The sequence below is a fragment of the Pholcus phalangioides genome, unplaced genomic scaffold, assembly GCF_987345545.1.
Source record: "Pholcus phalangioides strain wild (caught in Gottingen) unplaced genomic scaffold, Ppha-v1.0 ptg000002l_1, whole genome shotgun sequence".
NCBI lineage: Eukaryota > Metazoa > Arthropoda > Arachnida > Araneae > Pholcidae > Pholcus > Pholcus phalangioides.
Window position 1 is genome coordinate 4,714,935 of NW_028301595.1, and position 6,016 is coordinate 4,720,950.

Consider the following 6,016-nt stretch of genomic DNA (forward strand, 5'->3'; position numbering starts at 1 on the left):
TTCCACTGTTCTAATACACTGTTTTTGCTGCCATCTATTGTCAAAAAGGAAAATGACTCAAATCCTGATAATGAATTTCGGATCAAGGAGCAGAAATTTTTATTCAGTGTAGTTCCCTACGATCCAAGCCCACAAACTGAACTGAATGGCAAGTTCGGTTCTTTCTCAAGAGCATAAAGCCGGGTTTTCCTAGGAGCAGATTTCCTGTGCCACGCGCAACGTGATTCGCCCAGCGCGGCACGCCGGCCACTCACCAGTTAGAAAAGCAGCATGACTATTTTCCTACAGAGCGCAATAAGCCTCACGACAGCGCTTTACGTAGGGCGTGATTGGCTGACTGCTTCTGGAGGAGTCAAATGCGTCGTGCGTCGTGGTTTTGCCGATATTCTCTTCACTCTTGTGTGTTTTATTTCCCTTCCCTTCAAACCGGAGCATGCAGACGACAGAGTAGCTGATGCCAAAACCATATACTTTATATAGCCGCCCTGATCTGATGCGCCTCGCTAGGAAAACACAAACGCGTAGTGTGATTATGTAACACGTTTCTGTCGGCGCGAAATAGTCTAATTCGGTTCACGCTGCGCAACAAACCTATTCCTAGGAAAACCCGGCTTAAAGCCGGGTTTATTATACTATGCCAAGTATATGGCTTTGGGCATCAGCTACTCTGTCGTCTGCATGCTCCGGTTTGAAGGGAAGGGAAATAAAACACACAAGAGTGAAGAGAATATCGGCAAAACCACGACGCACGACGCATTTGACTCCTCCAGAAGCAGTCAGCCAATCACGCCCTACGTAAAGCGCTGTCGTGAGGCGTATTGCGCTCTGTAGGAAAACAGTCATGATGCTTTTCTAACTGGTGAGTGGACGGCGTGCCGCGCTGGGTGAATCACGTTGCGCGCGGCACAGGAAACCTGCTCCTAGGAAAACCCGGCTTAAGGAGCCATCAAAAACAAAGCACCAAGAATGAAGCAGACGACAGCAGAATGGCAAGTTCAGTTCTTTCTTCGAAGTGTAAGGAGCCGTCAAAAACAAAAAACCTAGAAATGAAGCAGAGGACAGGTGAAATGAGAAACGGAAGATTTTTTTTCAACTTATTTCAGTGGGGCTCTCAGGAAATTTTTGGGGCATCTGCTCCGATTCACCACTTGTGTGCAAAGTACGTGTTTGCAAAGTACTGTTCTCATATATACACACACACAGATATATTTATATTTTTTAAATTAATTACCAGAAAAATTTAAAATTTCGTCCTAGTTCAGGGTCGTTTAGTTCGGGATTCGGGAACGAGAAAATTATTTTTGGGATTCTTTTCCCTTTCTCCTTCCTCGCATTAAATATCTTTTATAGGCATAATTTATGTCTATGATAATTTGCTTGAAGGACCACTGAGGGCTCCTGGTGAGCTACTCACTCGCTTCCACGCTTTTCTGGTCAATCTTTTGGTCGTTCACTGACCTGGTCACTCTTATGCTTACAAACTCTCAAAATCAATCATTTGGTCATTCACTGCTCTGGTCCCCCCCTTCTAAAAATTCCCTATATACTATATATATAGAATATTATATATTCCCCATTACCATAAGGTAGCGTGTTATTTTGTCGTTCAGCACAGATAGCGAAATTCTGTGCGCAGAGAAACAACAGGTCCGCGCAGGTGTAAAAAATAGAATGTGCCCCTCCTCTTCCAGAGTCAGAAGGTACATTTCATATGAGAATAAAATTTTTCCTTCGTCTTCGAGAGCGTCTCGGTGCTCACCCATGGCGCCCCCCCCCCCACATCCTAGAGCACTGAGTACTTTGGTGGGCCTCTATTGCAAATTTATAGCATAAAAAAACAATAATAATATTTGTCCAGGGCCCATACTACCATTTTGTGTGTGTGTATGGGTGGGGTTGTCATGGAACTCACGAACCATTGAGAGTGGATATTTGATTTCGTATTCAGGAGACATGTTCACCGACAACTCAGTTGAACCTCCTATGAGTATTGGCAGAGAAAGACTAAAAACTCTAGCGAGGAGGGGGATGGGGGGGCACGATGATGATGATGCCAATTCATCGCATTCCTATGTGAAAACTCCTGTGCGTGTATTCCTATGTACATTACATACATTAGATCAGTCGGCTACGTATGCAGAATTTTCTCGAGGGAGAGCTTTTCAATTTTTTTTTCTTCTAAGGGGGGGGGGGGGTTGGTTAGGACCAAGGCCGTCTTAAAAGCATCATGGGCTCCCAGGCCAAATGATTTTTCTGAGGCCCTACCTGGAAAACTTTCGAAAAATTCAACTACGTACTTCTCATTTTTTTGAGGCCCTCTAATTTCTTGAGGCGCCCGGGTGGGGCCCATGCATTAAGACGGCACTGCCCAAAGGCAATTTCACTGAGGAATGCTACATCTGTTTATGCCAATTTTCATTTCATCCAGACATTATGGTCTTCTACGAACTGAAACAACAGGTGTCGCGCTATAGTCCTGAGGTCACACACAAAATGCTTGTGTCCTTATACGTCAGTAGCCATGATCATCACAAACATTTTTTCTTCCTTCCTAGGAGAACGACTGCCATCCGAGAGCGGGAGCCTCTGTTTTTTTTTCATTCCCTTTTTTTCCAGTTACTTGTACATGTGTATTGTTACAAAATACAATGAGAAGAATAGAAGGTACTTAGTTCAAGATATCCATCAATACGAGTACAAATCAATGTGACTGATATTAAAGAGTCCTGTCTGTTTTCCTATGGGACATATCTGAAAGAAACAAATCGACCACCCCACGGGCCCCCTTGACTCCCGGGTCCCAAAGCTGGAGCCCTGTCAGCCCCCCCCCCCTCCCATGTGGGGTTTATGTCCCTGAGTATCCAACACATACATTCGACCTCCTCAGAGGAAGTGTGAGGTCACAAATCTACACGGGTTTTCCCCGAGCTTCCAAAATCTATCTGCAAGCGATTTCCTTCAATTTCCAGAACTCGCACTCATTCTTTTATAGCTTCTGAAATCTACACGCGTTTTCTCTGAGCTATTGAGGTCTACACCCGATTTCCCCGAGCTTCGAGAACGTACACGTGTTTTCTCTGAACTTCCAAAAATTGCACCAAGTTTAACTGAGCTTCAAAATCTTCTGCGTTTTACCTTAGCTTCCTAAGATCAACGCAAGTTTTTCCCTGAGCTTTAATATGAAAAATAAATACGGGGTGATTATAAAAAAACTATCTCGACATATGGGCCCCTAACTATCATACCATTCACAGAAACTGAATGAAATTTTGGCATAAGGTATTTTGATGTATGCGCTCAAGAATGATATGGAAAACAACAGTGTCACTCTAACAGTTACGGTTACAGTGAGAAAATTTCGAAAATACCAAATGGCAACACCAAGTTTTTTGTATTGGAATGCGATCTCCATACTGAAAAACACTAAATAGCGTTGGAATGGCACCTGTAGCACGAAAATCCCCGGAGCTAGGCAAGGAAAAAGTAAAAAGGACTTTGCCGTGCACAGAGCATTAATGTTCGTTTCATTCGTCACACCGTTTCTTCGGCTGAGATCCCAGCCTGATTAGTCCTCCACATGGTCATGTGGAAAATTTGTGAAACACAATAAAATGCTTTATTTTATGCTGCTTCTCTGTCCTTATTGGTTGTCCTCACTTTTAGCCTATCTACCACCGGTGATTTTCGTGCTACAGGTGCCATTTCAACGCTATGTAGTGTTTTTCAGTATGGAGATCGCATTCCAATACAAAAAAATTGGTGTTGCCATTTGATATTTTCGAAATTTTCTCACTGTAACCGTAACTGTTAGAGTGACACTGTTGTTTTCCATATCATTCTTGAGCGCATACCTCAAAATACCTTATGCCAAAATTTCATTCAGTTTCTGCGAATGGTATGATGTTAGGGGGCCCATATGTCGGGATAGTTTTTTTATAATCACCCTGTACACATGCTAGTATAATGCAACAGTATACCGAGATCCTTACCAGGGGATGAATGGGGGGGGGGGGTTATCGGAAGCGGGGGTTCCAGATTCTTTCCATCCTATATTTCTCTCATCTCCCCCCTTAAAAAAAGATAGCTTATTATCGAGTAATTTTCAAATTAAAGTTAATTAATGAAGTTCTCAATGAAAATATCTCTTTTTTTTATTGAATTAAAACGAGAGAGTTAGCTACCAAGGTCCTACTCATTTAATTTGTCTCAATGTCAAAACATATTGTGTTTTTCAGCAGGACTGGGTGTGATAATACGTTTTCCAGGAAATACACTGATAGAAAAGGAAAAAGAAGTAATTCCCGGATGCGTGTTAACAGATTCGTGAGGACGCCATGGAACAGAATACAGTGACCATCACAAAAGGAAGAAAACAGTCAGTTTCCATATTTTGAATGCCATGTGAACGTTATGCCCGACGAAACATTTCGACGTGATGAATTCCACGAGGTCGAATCATCATAAACATTTGGACACTCATCTCTCTCTCTCCTCCCTTTTTCAATTTTATTTTGATATGTGAATGGTCGTGGAAAATCGAAATCGGACAATGGAGGGAGGAAGAATGAAAAAAGAATGAAAAAAGCCATAATATCCTAATGATACTATCATGGTAGTGGTAAAACGTTTGCTACGTATTGTATGTTAATATTACCCAGTCAAATTTCAAAAGAGAATTCGTTTGTAAACCCTATAACCTGTCATCCAATATCAATCACGTTATTCGATTGTTGTCACTTGACCTGACTAAAATACTGTTGTGTGAATGAATCCATTGATCAGGGGCTGCCCACAGAGGCGTATCTACAGGGAAGTTGGGTGGGACCAACAGCAACTAGGGAGAGATCATTTTTGCTCTAGCTTGTGTTATTGGGGATCCCAGAGTGGCACGTTGAGAGGGCAGGGAAATTCGAAGAATGAGTGTCCAAAAAAATTAAAGTGGAATGGGAGAAGGGCGGCAAAATTTGTATAGCGCCTGCAAGTGGCGAAACCAAAAAATTCGCCTCTGTCTAGAGATCGAAGAATAGGCCATTTAGCGAAGAAAATAATGACCTAGAGCAGTGTTTTTCAGCCTTTTTTGCCCATGGCCCCTTTGGACAATATTTTTTTCTCGTGGGCCCCCTTGTCTCAACCAGCCCCCCTTCTTATTATTGAATTGATTTTGTGAACAAACTGATATTGACGAAGAATTTCATGAGTAAAGTCAACCCTGATTCAGTGAGGGTTTTCGGGGGGGGGGGGGGAAGGGTCCATGTAGTGCCGTCTCACATCCATGGGTCCTCGAGCAAAAAGATGGTCTGGAGCCCCTTTTACTTTAGCTGTAAATAACATCTTAAGTATTTAATTATTTTCGCAAATCTGATATTAGAGCTCATCATGTAGGTTCCCGTACTGAGATATCAAGGCCACGCCTGAATTGCCCATATTTTAAGACGGCCATGGTTCTATGCAGGGCCGTTTAAGCAGCATCAGGAGCCCAATGCAAAGCAGATCAAATGCGAGCCGATCTCCACTTTAAAAAGCCTTGCACACAGATAGCAATAGGCCTACAACGGCACAAATATCCAATCATTGCACTTCATTCACAATTTGAAATATAGATGGCAGCACTAAAAATTCACACGCAACGCTATATACGCACTCAGACTGTTGTAGGTACACGCACACGCACACATTCCCGACGCAACCCAATCCATAGTAAATTGTCCATGGCGATAGACCGGAATTGTGCTTGGTTTAAAAAGAAAGCGCCCCCCCCCCACACTAGCCCTACCCTAGTTTCGGCCCTAGTAGTGACCTATAATGATGTACGTAAACACAAGAGGAGTTTGAAAACGTAAACTCTCTGTTGAGTCATTCGATGACCAAAAAGAAACGGGATTTCTTTTCCGGGTTTATAGCAGTAACAGTAATGTACAGTTAAATCACATAACGACCAGTAAAACCTTCAGGCATGAAAAAAATGATCCTCTTACAGATATTTATGCCTAACCCCCGTGTGAATATTTCCCGTAGC